General features: G+C 49.5%; 2 non-coding genes across 2 annotated transcripts; both read right to left on the bottom strand.

Moving 5' to 3' along the window:
- Positions 1 to 239: 239 nt before the first annotated feature.
- Positions 240 to 343, bottom strand: LOC132214010 (U6 spliceosomal RNA). The gene has a single exon (XR_009448115.1). It is a non-coding gene; the product is annotated as a U6 spliceosomal RNA (small nuclear RNA).
- A 2,776-nt stretch (positions 344 to 3,119) lies between these two features.
- Positions 3,120 to 3,322, bottom strand: LOC132214039 (small nucleolar RNA SNORA74). Its single transcript, XR_009448139.1, has one exon. It is a non-coding gene; the product is annotated as a small nucleolar RNA SNORA74 (small nucleolar RNA).
- Between the last annotated feature and the right edge of the window lie 9,894 nt (positions 3,323 to 13,216).

Consider the following 13,216-nt stretch of genomic DNA (forward strand, 5'->3'; position numbering starts at 1 on the left):
CCATCTCCCTCCCCCCCCAGCCCCTGCCCATCTCCCTCCGCCCCCACCCACAGGGACCCCAGCCCAGGAGGAGGTCAGGGCCCAAGTCTTCCCCCCCGCCTTCTCCCTCCCCCCCCAGCCCCCGCCCGTCTCCCTCCCCCCCCAGCCCCCGCCCATCTCCCTCCACCCCCACCCGCAGGGGCCCCAGCCCAGGGGAGCCAGGGGAGCCTAGGGGAGCCAGGGGAGCATGTCACACGCTAGGGGGAAGGGAACGCTTCACTGATTTGAGTGTCACCCTTGCGCAGGGGCCACCCTAATCTCCTCTGCATCATTCCAGGTTTACTATATGTGCTGCTGCTGCTGCTGCTGCTGCTGCTGCTGCTGCAGAGTCCAGCACCACGCCACTCTTTGCTTCTTGATTTTCTGTGCGGAAGATCCAGCCATTGATGCCAGTGGGATTGTTCAAATCCCCTACTACGTCTGTATTATTGTTGAACTCTCCATTTATGTACATCAGGATTTGATTTACACATTTACTTGCTCTTATGTTGAAGAAATACATGTTTGCAAGGGTTATTTCCTCTTGTTGGATTGCTCTCTTTATCATTCTGTGGTGTCCATTCTTATCGCTCAATGTAGCCTTTGTTTTAAAGTCTCTTTTGTCAGCTCTAGGTTTACCTCCCCGGCATATTTCTCATTTGTATTTGCATGAAATACCTTTTGCCATCCCCTTGCTTTTTGTCTGTATGTCTTTCATTCTGAGATAGGTCTCTTGTTGACTGCATATATATGGTTCTTGATTTCTTATCGATTCAGCTACCATGTCTTTTAATTGCAGCAGTCAAGCCACTTACATTTAAAGTGATTATTTGTAGATATGTTTTATTCTTTTAACTCTGTTTCCCTTTTATTCCTTCTTGATAGTTCTTATACTAATGGTTTGGTGGTAACACACTTCTTTTGCTGTTTCTTGTCTGGGAAGCTCTTTATTTCTCCATCAATTTTAAATGACAGCCTTACTGGGTAAAGTAGTCTTGGTTGAAGGTCCTAGCTTGTCATTATTTTGAATATTTTGTGCCAATCCCTACTGGCCTGGTATGTTTTTGTAGAGAAATAAGCTGACAGTCTTATGGGAGCTCCCTTGTAGGTAACTGACCGTCTTTCTTTTGTTGCTTTTAAGATGTCCTGTCTTTAATCTTTGTCATTGTCATGATGATGTGTCCTGGTGTCAAGCCTTTTTGGGTTCATCTTGTTTGGGACTCTGTGCTTCCTGAACGTGTGTCTCTTCCTTCACCAGGTTAGGGAAGTGTTCGGTCATTATTTCTTTTAATATGGTGTAGTCCCTTAACCTTTCTTTTGTCCTTGTACTCCTATAATGTGGTTGTTGTTAATGTGTCATGTTGTCCCAAAAGTCCCCTAAACATTCCTCATTTTTAAAAGTTCTTTTTTCTTTTTGCTGCTTTTGTCTTCTGTGACCTTGTCTTCCAAATCACTAATTTGATTCTCTCCTTAATCAAATTATTTATTTTCTCTAGTGTATTCTTCATTTCAAAGATTTTACTCTTTATTTCTGACTGGATCTTTTATATGGCTTAAATGTTCTTTTTCATGCCTACTATCAGTTTTCAAGTTCCCAATGATTTCATCCATTCTTCACCTAACTTAAATTAACTATCTGAAATATTGCTTGCCTCACTTTGTTTAGCATTTTTTCTGGATGTGTCCCCTGTTCTTAAATTTGGGGCATGTTTCTTTGCATTTTGGCTGCCTCTGTGTGTTTGTTTCTTTGTATTAAAATCCAGGTCTTGGTAGTGTGGCTTCGTGTAGTAGGAGTCCTGTGGAACCCAGTGGCAATTTCTTCTTGTTCATCTGAGTTGAGTGCTCCAGGGATGTCCCGTGTGTGTTATGTGAACCTTCCTGTGGCAGTTGATTCTTGATGGCTGTTGGCCCATTCATGTAGTGATTCGATGCTCAGGCTAGTTGGCTGTGACCACAGTGTACCCTGCCTACAGTGTAGTGTATGAGCTGCTGACAGGTGTTGACCACATGGAGCGCAATTCATCTCAGCGGGGTCTGGTGCCTTCCTAGATCTCTCTTTGGATCTGCCGCTTCTGAGGCTAATTGTATCCTTCTCTGATGTGCTCTGAAGCTGGCTATCGGCTTGTTGTTCCTGGGGCTTCCTGGGAGGGACTCTGGTGCTGAACAATGTCAGATGCTTGATGTGACTCTCCCAGGGCAATCTCTTTGCATCTACAAAGCAATTCACAATTTGTGACAGCCTCTGCTAAGGCCCAGTGAGCACAGGAAGGTCCAAGCAGGGCACCAAAGCTGGCTTTGACTAGCATTGAGCCTGGGGGCAGGTCAGCAAAAGCCCCAGAGCACACCATGTTCTGCCTCCCTGTCTGCCTCCATCTGCCGGGTGCCTGTTTGTCTCAGTTAATGAAAGAGTCTCTGGAAGCACTCAAGTTGCATGAGGGAGGTTCTCAGGGAGTCCCCAGGTAGAGGTGAGTGGTGCTCACCAGATGGATGCAGGTTCAAGCTCAGTGTCAGTGTTGGGTCTGAGGCCACTCAGCAAATGTCCCAGGGGATATCAGGTCCAGCTGCCACCCCCTGGGTCCTCACACATCCTTGAGCAGTGTACAGAAGACGCAGACCTGGCATTGTTTGTAGGAGGAGAATGAAAAAGTCAAAAGAGGCTGCTTCCCAGGATTGAAGGTGTCTGGAATCTGTAGTCTGAGATCAGCTGTGTGAGCTTAAGGGCTTTGCAGAAGGTCTGTGGATTCTCAAAGGCCAGAGAGCTGCTTCCTGTTGTAGATGACTCATGGATCCCCACAGGGGAGCGAGAGCATGGTGGCATCATGCAGGTGCAATCCAGCCATCACGTAGTGAAAAGTAGAATCCCCTCATGGGTGGCTGATTTCAGCAGATTCATCCCTCCATTTCTGTCCTAAGAGAACTGGAGCTCTCTCCAGACTTCCGACCAGATGCATGCTCACTAACTTCCCGGGCAGCACTGTCCCTGCCTTCTTTCCTCAAGGCTGGGTGAGCCAGGCTGGCTGGAGTGTAGGGAAGGGAGGATAGAGGTCCGTTTAGAGGGTTGAAATGCTGTGAGAACTTTTAAGGCTTAAATTTATTTTCTGTGTGTCTGCTCCCACACTATAACTAAGCAGCCAAAGTGATGCTTAGCTCACTCTCAAGGAAGCACAGTTCTGCCCTGCACCAGTGCCACACATCACCAGAGCAGTGAAGGGAGCTACTGGAGGAAGAAGACAGGGCATTCCTCTCCCAGCAGTGTAACACCCTCACAGGCATGATTCTGTCTGGAGAGCTGACCCCTGCTGGAGCACTTAAGGCTTTTAGGCACAGAGTGTAATGATCTGATTTATATTTTTTAAAGATCACTCTGATTTGCATTTTCATTTTTATTAAAAATTACTTCTTTAATTTTTTTCAATTAGGGATGACATTCAATATTAGTTTCAAGTGTACAAAATAGTGGTTAGACATTTATATAACATATAAAAGCATCTCCTGATAAGTCTAGCATGGGATATCTTTGAAAAGGGTATTAATCCTATTGACGAGGGCTCCACCCTCATAACCTAATCAACCTCAAAAGACCCACCTTTTATTTATTTTTAATCAACCTTATTTGGGTGACATTCATTAATAAAATTGCATAGGTCAGGTGTGCAATTCTATAATGCATCATTTGTATATCGCATTGTGTGCTCACTGGCTTCAGGTCAAGTCTCCTTCTATCACCATTTATCCCCCCTATGCCCTCTTCTCCCTCCCCTACCTGTCACCACCAACCTTACCCCCTACTCCCCACACGCCACCCCACCTGCCACCCCACACCCCACACACCCAGCCCCCATCTGCCTCACCACATCCCCAATGCACAGCCCCCATCTGCCACCCCAACTCCCCTCCCGCCAGCTCTCATCCCCCAACATTACCCCTCACCCCCACCTCCCACTCTTACCCCAACCCAACCCCCCACCGACCCCCATCACGCACCCCACACCCCACACCTCCCATCCTCCACCCCCAACTTCCCAGCCCCCACCCTCCACCCCCCTTCCCCTGCTTGTGATTTGACATTTGAAATGATATTTGAGATGTGTCTTGAGAGCACGGGTAGGATTTAGACAGATGAAGAAGGTGAGAATATGCTTCAGGTACAGAGAGTGGACATTCGGCCTGGAGGCAGGAGAGATGAACACTGGACAGACCAGAGCATATGCCCTTCAGATGCCTGTGAGTGAGGGGTCAGGGCAGGGAAACAGAAGACCCTGCATGGAGGGAAAGGGCAGAGGGATAAGGGGACCAACCACAGAGTGGTCAGAGCAGGAGAGACAGCAGCCCCTCCATGGGAAGGCAGGGCAGCAGGGTCAGGGGACCAGGGGAGGGGCCGATGGACAGGTATGAGAGGGAATGCTGCCAAGGGGCAGGGCTGGGGGCAAGGGCTCCACCATGGGGAACAGGGAACTCTCCATGGAGGGGTCTGTTTCTCCTGTTACCTATCTCTATTCCCATGTCCCCCCTTCCCTGGCCCCTCCATGGATGGTGCCCTAACCCCCCTATCTTGCTCAGACTATGTGGGGTCCTTTGTCCTCCCTGCCCTGCTACCTCCCTGGATGATGCCCTCTCCCCCGTGCCCTGCCATCTATTTCAGGACCTGTGCTAAAATCCTTGCTGTCTCAAAGTAGGCTTCCCTATCCCCCCAGCCTCTCCTCTCCATGGAGGGTTCCCTGTTCCCTCTCATGCATGCCCTGTCCCTCCATGAAGGATTCTGTCTCCTCCATGCCCTTCTCCCTCAAACCGGGGCTCCCTTTCTCCACTGCTTGCCCCCTCAAAGTGAGGTTCTCTGTCCCCCTGCCGTGCCCCCTCCACGAAGGAAATCTTCCTCCCTGACCCTCCCCCTCAAAGTGGGGTTCTCTACACCCCTGCCATGCCCCATCCATGGAGGGTACCTTCTCCTCCCTGCCTCTCCCCCTAAAGTTGGGATCCCTGTCCCCCTGCCCAGCTCCCTCAATGGATAGTTCTGTCTCCTCTGTGCCCTGCTCTCTCAAAGTGAGGTTCCCTTTCCTCCTGCCCTACCCTCTGCATGGGGATTACCTGTCCAACTGCCCTGCCCCCTGCCCATAGAGGGTTCCTGGTCTCCCCTCTCCTCCCTGCCCTACCCCCTATAATTGGGGTTCCCTTCCTTCCTGTCCTCCCCACTGCATGGAGGGTTTGCTGTACCCACTATTCCATCCCTGCAAGTGCAGTTCCTGTCCCCCAGCTCTAACTCCTTTCTGAAGGTTTCCCTGTCCCCCTGCCCTGCCCCCTCCATGAAGGTTTCCCTGTCTCCTGCCCTCTACCCTCTATGAAGAGTCCCCTCTCCTCCCTGCCCTGTCCCCTCCATGGAGTGTGCCCTCTCCCCCCTGCCCTGTCCCATCCATGGAGGGTTTCCTGTTCCTCTGCTCTGCCGCCTCCAAGGAGGGTCCCCTCTACTCCCTGTCTGACCCATCCCTGTTGGGTTCCCTGGCCAGCCCCCGCGCCTCGAGCCCTGCCCCCTCCATGGAGGGTTCCCTGCCCCACCTGTTCTGTAGCCTCCATGGAGGTTTCCCTGTCACCACTGCCCTGCCCCCTCCCTGGAGGGTCCCCTCTCCTCCGTGCCCAGTCCACTCCAAGGAGTATGCCCTCTCCCCCCTGCCCTGTCCCATCCACGGAGGGTTCCCTTTTCCTCTGCTCTTCCCTCTCCATGGAGGGTGCCTTCTCCTCCCTGCCTTGTCCTCTCCAAGGAGAGTCCCCTCTCCTCTCTGCCCAGTCCACTCCATGAAGGTCCCCACTTTCCCTGCCCTCCCTCCTCCATGGAGAGTCCCCTCTCCTCTCTGACAAGCCAATCCTTGGAGGGTCCCATGTTGCCAGTCCCCACTGCCCTGCCCCATCAATGGAGAGTTCCCTGTTCCCCAAACCCCCTGCCCTTCCCCCTCCATATAGAGCACCCATGCCCACTATCCTTCCCTTCCTTGGAGGGTCCCTTCTCCTCCCTGCCCTGTTACCTCCACAGAGGGTCCCATCTCCTCTTTAGCTATAACCTCCATGGAGGGTCTCTTCACTCTCTGTCCTCTTCCCTCCATGGTGGGTCCCCTGCTCCACTGCCCTGTCTCCTGCATGAAGGGTCCCCACTTCCCCTGCCCTCCCTTCTTCATGAAGTGTCCCCTCTCCTCCCTGCCCAGCCCATCCTTAGAGGGTTCCCTGTATCCCTTCCCCATAACCCTGCCCCCTCCATGGAGGGTCCCCTATTCTCCCTTCCCTGTCCCCTACGCTCCCCGCTCCATGGAAGGTACCTTCTCCTCCTTGACCCATCTCCTCCATGGAGGTTCCCATCTCCTCCCTGCCCTTCCTCTCCCTGGAAGGATCCTTCTCCTCCATGGCATGTCCCCTCCATGGAATGTCCCCTCTCCTCCCTGCCCTGTCCCCTCCATGGAGGGGTCCCCTCTCCTCCCTGTCTGGCCCATCACTGTAGGTTTCCCTTTCCCCGTCTCTGCCCTCTCCTCCCTGCCCTGTACCCTCCATGGAGGGATCCTTCTCCTCCCTGACCCATGCCCTCCGTGGAGGGTCCCTACTCCTCCCTACCTGTCCCCTCCATGGAGGGTTCCCATAACCCTACTGTCCCCCTGCATGGAGAGTACCTTCTCCTTCGTGACCCGTCCCCTCCATGGAGGTTCCCATCTCCTCCCTGTCTTGTCCCCTCCATGGAGGGTCCTCTCTCCTCCCTGTCTGTCCCCTCCATGGAGAGTTCCCATCACCCTAACAGTCCCCCCTGCATGGAGGGTCCCAACTCCTCCCTGCCCTTCTCCATCATGGAGGGTCCGCTCTCCTCCCTGCCCTTCCCCTCCATGGAGGTATCCTTCTCCTTCCTGACCCATCCCCTCTATTGAGGGTCCCCGCTCCTCCTTGCCTGTTCCCTCCATGGAGGGACCCCTCTACTGCCTACGTGTCCCGGAAAGGAGGGTCCTCTCTTCTCCTGGCCCATCACCTCCATGGAGTTTCCCCTCACACCCATGCCTGTCCCCTTCATGGAAGGTTCCCTGTCCCCACTGCCCTGCACCCTCCATGGAAGGTCTCTTCTTCTCCCTACCCTTGCCGCCTCCATGGAGGGTCCCATCTCCTCCCTGCCCTCACCCCTCCATGGAGGGTCCACTCTCCTCTCTACCTGTCCCTTCCATGAAAGGTTCCCCACTGCCCTGCACCCTCCATGGAGGGTCCCATTTCATCCCTGCCCTTTTCCCTCCATGGAGGATCCCCACTCCTCCCTGCCTGACACCTCCATGGAGGGTCCCCTCTCCTCCCTGCCTGTCCCGTCCATGGAGGGTCCCCCTTCTCCCTGCCTGTCCCCTCAATGGAGGGTTCCCTTTCCCCATGGCCCTGTCCCCTCCATGGAGGGTCCCCTCTCCTCCCTGCCTGTCCCTCCATGGAGGATTCCCTGTCCCCACTGCCCTGCATCCTCCATGGAAGTTCCCTTCTTCTCCCTACCGTCTCCCCTCCATGGAGGGTCCCCTCTCCTCCCTTCCTTTCCCCTCAATGGAGGGTTCTCTCTCCCCCCTTCCTGTCCCCTCCATGGAGGGTCCCCTCTCCTCCCTGCCCTCTCCCCTCCATTGAGGGTCTCCTCTCCTCCCTACCTCTCCCCTCCATGGAGGGTCCCTTCTCCTCCCTTCCTTTCCCCTCCATGGAGGGTCCTCTCTCCTCCCTGCCCTGCCCTCTCCATGGAGGTTTCACTGCCTCTCCTACCCTGCCCCCTCCATGGAAGGACCCCTTTCCCCTGCCCTGCCCCATCCATGCAGGGTCTTCTGTTTCCCTGCCTGTTCCCATCACTCACAGGCTCTGCGAGGCATGTGCTCTGGTCCCCAGTGTTCATCTGTCCTGCCTCCAGGCCGTGTCCACTGTCTGCACATGAAGCACATCTCACCGTCTTCATCTGCCCAAATCCTCCCGGGCTCTCAGGATACATGTCAAATATCATTTCAAATGTCAAATCACCGAGTGATCTTTAAAAAATATAAATCAGATCCCCCTATTCTCGTGCCTAAAAGCCTTCCTGCTGTGACAGCAATTTCAACCCACACTAGGGCCCTCTATGCCCCCTCCCCGACCCCCCGCTCTCTGCTGTTCCCATCCAGCCTGGCTGTCCTTGCCCTGGGGCACTGCCTCTCCTTTTGGGGTGGCTTCCCCAGGTCTCCATGGCGCCAGCTCTGTCTCAACAGCCATGTCTCAGTTTAAACATTTTGGGGAGCCCTTTCCTGAGCCTGCTAGGGAGTCACTCTGCTCTGAAGCCCCCATGTAGCCAGCCCTATGGTATATCACCTGGCAGTAGGTCACAATACTAACAGAGGTCAGAATGGTAAGACAGGTCATAGAGGTAACCTAGCCACCATGCCAGGCCAGCCATGTGGGCCAACCTCTCAAGTTTTCTGGTGGTGGTGTTGTTAAAAATCAGTGAATAAACATTTATTGACCCCAACATACCAAAGGCCCTCTACAGAAACCACAGGAGGTGTGGCTCTCCTGGGTCCTGGCCCTCAGTAACTAGGTGTTCTTCAAAGTGAAAACTGGGTGGGAGGGTGGGTCAGAGAAGCCAGGGAGGGACTCCACTTGAGTTGCTGTCTTTGAGGCTGGAGGAAGGGATCAAAGGCCAAGATTTTGGAGAGCCCCAGGAAGCTGGGAGTGGCTTTGGCAGGGACACAGAAGGGAACTGTGCCATAAGGAATGGATTCTGCATGTGCAGGACCCTGAGACCTCCTGGGAGGAGGGCAACCCAATGAACCACCTCAGGTTTCTGACCCACAGCACCTGGGATCCCACACTTTGTCCTATGAACCACTGCGTTTAAGGTCATAGGTCAGGGCACCAATAGAAATCTTTTGTGTCCCTGTGGCTCCCTAGTCATATAAGCTAAGTCTATTTTCTTCATGGCTCTTCCTATCTTCTGAAATAAAGTGTGGCCTTGGTTCTTGTTCGCCTGTCTCTCAGGCCCTCTCAGCACCTGAAAGGTGACCTGTGAAGGCCAAGCCCCCAAGACCCAGGTAGACAGCACACACTTGCTGAATGATTTCCTGAGCAAAGAGCTCTTTTCGGATTTCATATATTTTTTATTTGTAATAAACCTGATTCATTAACATGTACATACATATGATATCTTCATCCTCTTTAGGACATCCCACATAGATTCATGAATTTTTAAAATATCTTAATTTTTTGGTCAAAACCCGTGTCTCAATTTCTTCTTCAGAAATGCAGTAGCTGCTTTATGTCCTGCCTCGGGGAGGAGAGGGTTCTGACTGCAGACCAGGTTCATGCCAGGATGTTGCTCCTGTTCCTGGTCCTTCACAGGCCAGTCCTTTGGCCTCTGGTGGCCAGTTGACCCATGATGCGCCCTTACACCTCATCTCCTGTTCACCAGCCTGGTGTTGCTTCCTGCGTTGGTCACAAGGTGCAATATACAGATCCTGTAACATAGAACCCACACCTGAAACCTATATGTTTTTGTTGACCAATGTCACCCCAATGGATTTAATAAATAAAAACATTTTTTTTTTAAAAAACACACATTAGTTATTTTGCAGATTGAAACTGGTTCAGGGAGATGAAGTGACTGGTCTGGGGTTCCCCAATATTCCCACTGCCCATGATTCTGAATGCCCAGCACTTTCTTGTCTTTCTCCCATTAGACTTCAAAGGTCCTGCCTTTTAAAAATCCAAAGGAGCTGAAAAAACAGTAGGAAGCTTCAAACCTCCTTTGGAAAGCGAACTTTAAGTCAGCAGAGTGGAACATCTTCTCTCTGAGTGTTTCTTTGCTTCTTTGTTCATTCATTTGCCAAATGTATGTTTTACAGACATTTCTAGAACTGACCTTTTCAGTACTGGCTCTCCCTCTCAGAAGGTGCCTAGGCCTGTGCTAGGACCAAAGAGTCCCCAGTGCTGAGTGGGAATTCAGCAATGACTTTTGAAGGTTTATGTTTAAGAAATATATACAAATTCTGAATTACTTTTATCACTAGATACTAGGAAGGGTTCTCCCCTCACAAGAGCCTTTATGCTATTTTCACAAGACCCCTGCTCAGTATCTAGTGAAAGAAGGTCAGCTTACTTTACAGAAACACAACAGGTGAAACCAAAGCATGGTTTTTATAATAAGAAATTTCCTTTGCACATTGTACCGAGGAAGAAAAACCTTTAAGAAGAAATGTCAGATAGAGTTACAGTTTTGTATGAATAAAGATAAGTACGGACCAAAGTTGCAAATATATTCAGTATGTTCAATGTGCAGAAAAAATATAGCTTATTTATTTATTTCTAAATGGATTTTCTCTTGAGTCCCCCACCAGGGGATAGAGGGGACAAGAGCAAAAGAAAATATTTAGCTCAATTTAGTTCAGCCTCATGAACTGAATCCTGTCTTTAAATGAACACAGTGCCTTTCCCATTGGTGTTATATGGGATGGGAGGTGGAGCTATTTTGTTTTTCTGGCAACAGGGGCAGAGTCTTTGTATTGCCTATTGTCGCCCAGGGAGTAGCTAGTCTGGGTCCATGTGTGGGGTCCTACTCCAAGTTTCCCTCTGGAGTTCTCACCCAGAGAGCGAGGACATGCAGCATCCCTGCTGGGGGCTCCCAGGCTGCCCCGATAATCCCAGGGGAGCAGTCCTCAGCCTTCCAATTCTAACCCCAGTGTCTGTGTGTCCCCCTCTCCCCTCTGAGAGTCCTGGCTGCAGAGGAGGGGACAGGAGGCATCTGCAGTTCCCTGCCCTCAATCTCTTCATTTGTTCCCACAGTTACCAGAGCCCAGAAGGCTTTGCTTCTCCTTCCTATCCGTACAGACCTTCCCTGATGGAAAATTTGAGAACACTGGAAAACAGGGCACATGAAGACTTTTCAAGAGTATGTAAGTGTTTACAAAGTATTTGAGAAAATTAATTTCTAAATTCTGTTTCTTCTAGGTACTGTTTTCAAATTTGATCTGCCTGAGGAGTCATCTGTGATTTTTTTTTCCCATCTCACCTTTCACAGTCTCTCCTCTCATTTTAGTAAAGAAAACTATGCCTTCCCCACCTCCTCAAAGAAATCTTACCATTGCCCCTGGGTGTGACACTCTCTAGCCCTCTGAACTATGAATGCATGCCAACTAATGGCACTGCATGAAGCAAACTCTTTCTGAGAAGGAATTCTTAGGGTAATCTGAAGGCAGCAGGAAAAACAAAAGCAGAGACCTCAGAGGTATTTGGAGCCTTTGTCACCTCCAGCTACACAAATGTTAAACACAGCCTGACACCTGGACAGACAGTGTAAAATCTCACAGTGCTCAAAATGGTTGATAAAAGGGAAAAATGGATAAGTTTTTGTTAAATAAACATCTGAATAAGAACGAAAAAAAAAAAACCTAGTTGTCTTCCATAATTCAGGCACCTTACATGTATTGTTCTAATCCCACAATGGTCCCCATGTGCCTCCCATTTTAGAAAGCAGAGAACTGAAGTCAGAGAACTGAAGACAGGAGGCCAGAATTGGTGGGGTTCCAAATCCAGCCAAGTGGGCTCCCCCAGAGCAAGCTGCCTCCTGTGTCCAGGGTTTCCTTGTCCTCCCTGATGGAAAGTCTGACCTTCCGTTCCTAAGACACATGCTGGTGTCTTCATGAATTTCAACCAATTTCCAAAAGGACCAGTGGGAAAAGAATTTTTACGGTTAAGGACAGCAATAGGGACACAGAAGAGACTCTCATTCAGAACAATTGGAGCATAGAAAATGTTTACAGATCTGCTTCCGAATAAATGAATGAATGTCACACTGGGCTCAACGTTTAGACAGGTGCAGCTATAGAGAGAATCCAGACACCACTCAGCTGCTCTGTAGACATGGGAGCATCCTACGAATGACACTTGCCATGACACCTGTCTTGTTGACAAGAATTATGCAGATGGCTTCAGGGGTTATACAAAACTTTATATAAATCAAAAAAATCTTTAGCCAGTACCAGTTTGGCTCAGTGGATAGAGCATCAGCCTGCAGACTCAAGGGTCCCAGGTTCGATTCCGGTCAAGGGCATGTACCTTGGTTGTGGGCACATCCCCAGTGGGGGGCGTGCAGGAGGCGGCTGATTGATGTTTCTCTCTCATGGATGTTTCTAACTCTCTATCCCTCTCCCTTCCTCTCTGTAGAAAATCAATAAAACTTATTTTAAAAAAATTCTTTAGAAAAAAATCTTTAGTTGTTTTTTTTAAAATGAATTACTGAATTTTCTGAAACTTATTTTGGCTTTTGCAAAAGTTCAAAAAATTCCACATTCTTTTTATAGTTTCTTCCTTCGTTGATTTTTTTTTTCTCCAATACTGGAAAAAGATAAAAAAAATAAAGGCATGTTGAAAGAAGAACATAAAAAGTTCTCCGTAATTTCACATCCCACAGTTAGATAATAGTATGATCTTTTCCCTTTGTTTCTTTGTGGTTTTTTTGTTTTTATATAGGTATGTATATGTATGCACAGTATAAAGTTGCCAAATTTGGAATTATATATTCAAATGTGTATGCACATATATTTATAAAAATATATGTACACATACTTTTTGCTTCCCCTTGTTCTTAAAATTATACCATAAACCTTCCCGCATATTCTAAGAGAGTCCTATCTTAATGGCTTTGTAATATTCCAGCATATGTCTAAATCACAATTCAGATAACCAAAATTCTATCACTGGTCATTTAAGTTTTTCCCACTTGTTCAGTGTTATGAATAATAAAAAGAATCAGCACTTTTTAAACTTTTTCTGTTTTTTGAATTAAAGAAAACTAATTTTAAAATCACTAGAAAATCCTTTGAGAATAGAAATGTTTTATTTTGCACTTTGCAGTAGAGTAGCCAGTAGCCGCATATGGCTATTGAGCTCTTGAGAGGTGCTTAGTGCAACTTAGGAGCGTGATTTCACCTTTTACTTCATTTTAAATTAGCCACATGTGGGTAATGACTCCCTTATTGGTCAAAGCAGAACTTGAGAGCGCCGAATCCTAACCACTAGACCTCCAGGGACTGTGGTACATAGAATGAACAACATAAACTGATGAACAAAAACAGATCCAGAGACAGAGAAACATCTACCAGACCATCAAACCCTAAAGGGAAGGTAGGGGAGGGTGGAGGTAAGAGGGGGAGATCAACCAAAGGACTTATTTGCATGCATATAGGCCTAACCACTG

The sequence above is a fragment of the Myotis daubentonii genome, chromosome 12 (assembly GCF_963259705.1).
Source record: "Myotis daubentonii chromosome 12, mMyoDau2.1, whole genome shotgun sequence".
NCBI classification, from domain to species: Eukaryota; Metazoa; Chordata; class Mammalia; order Chiroptera; family Vespertilionidae; genus Myotis; species Myotis daubentonii.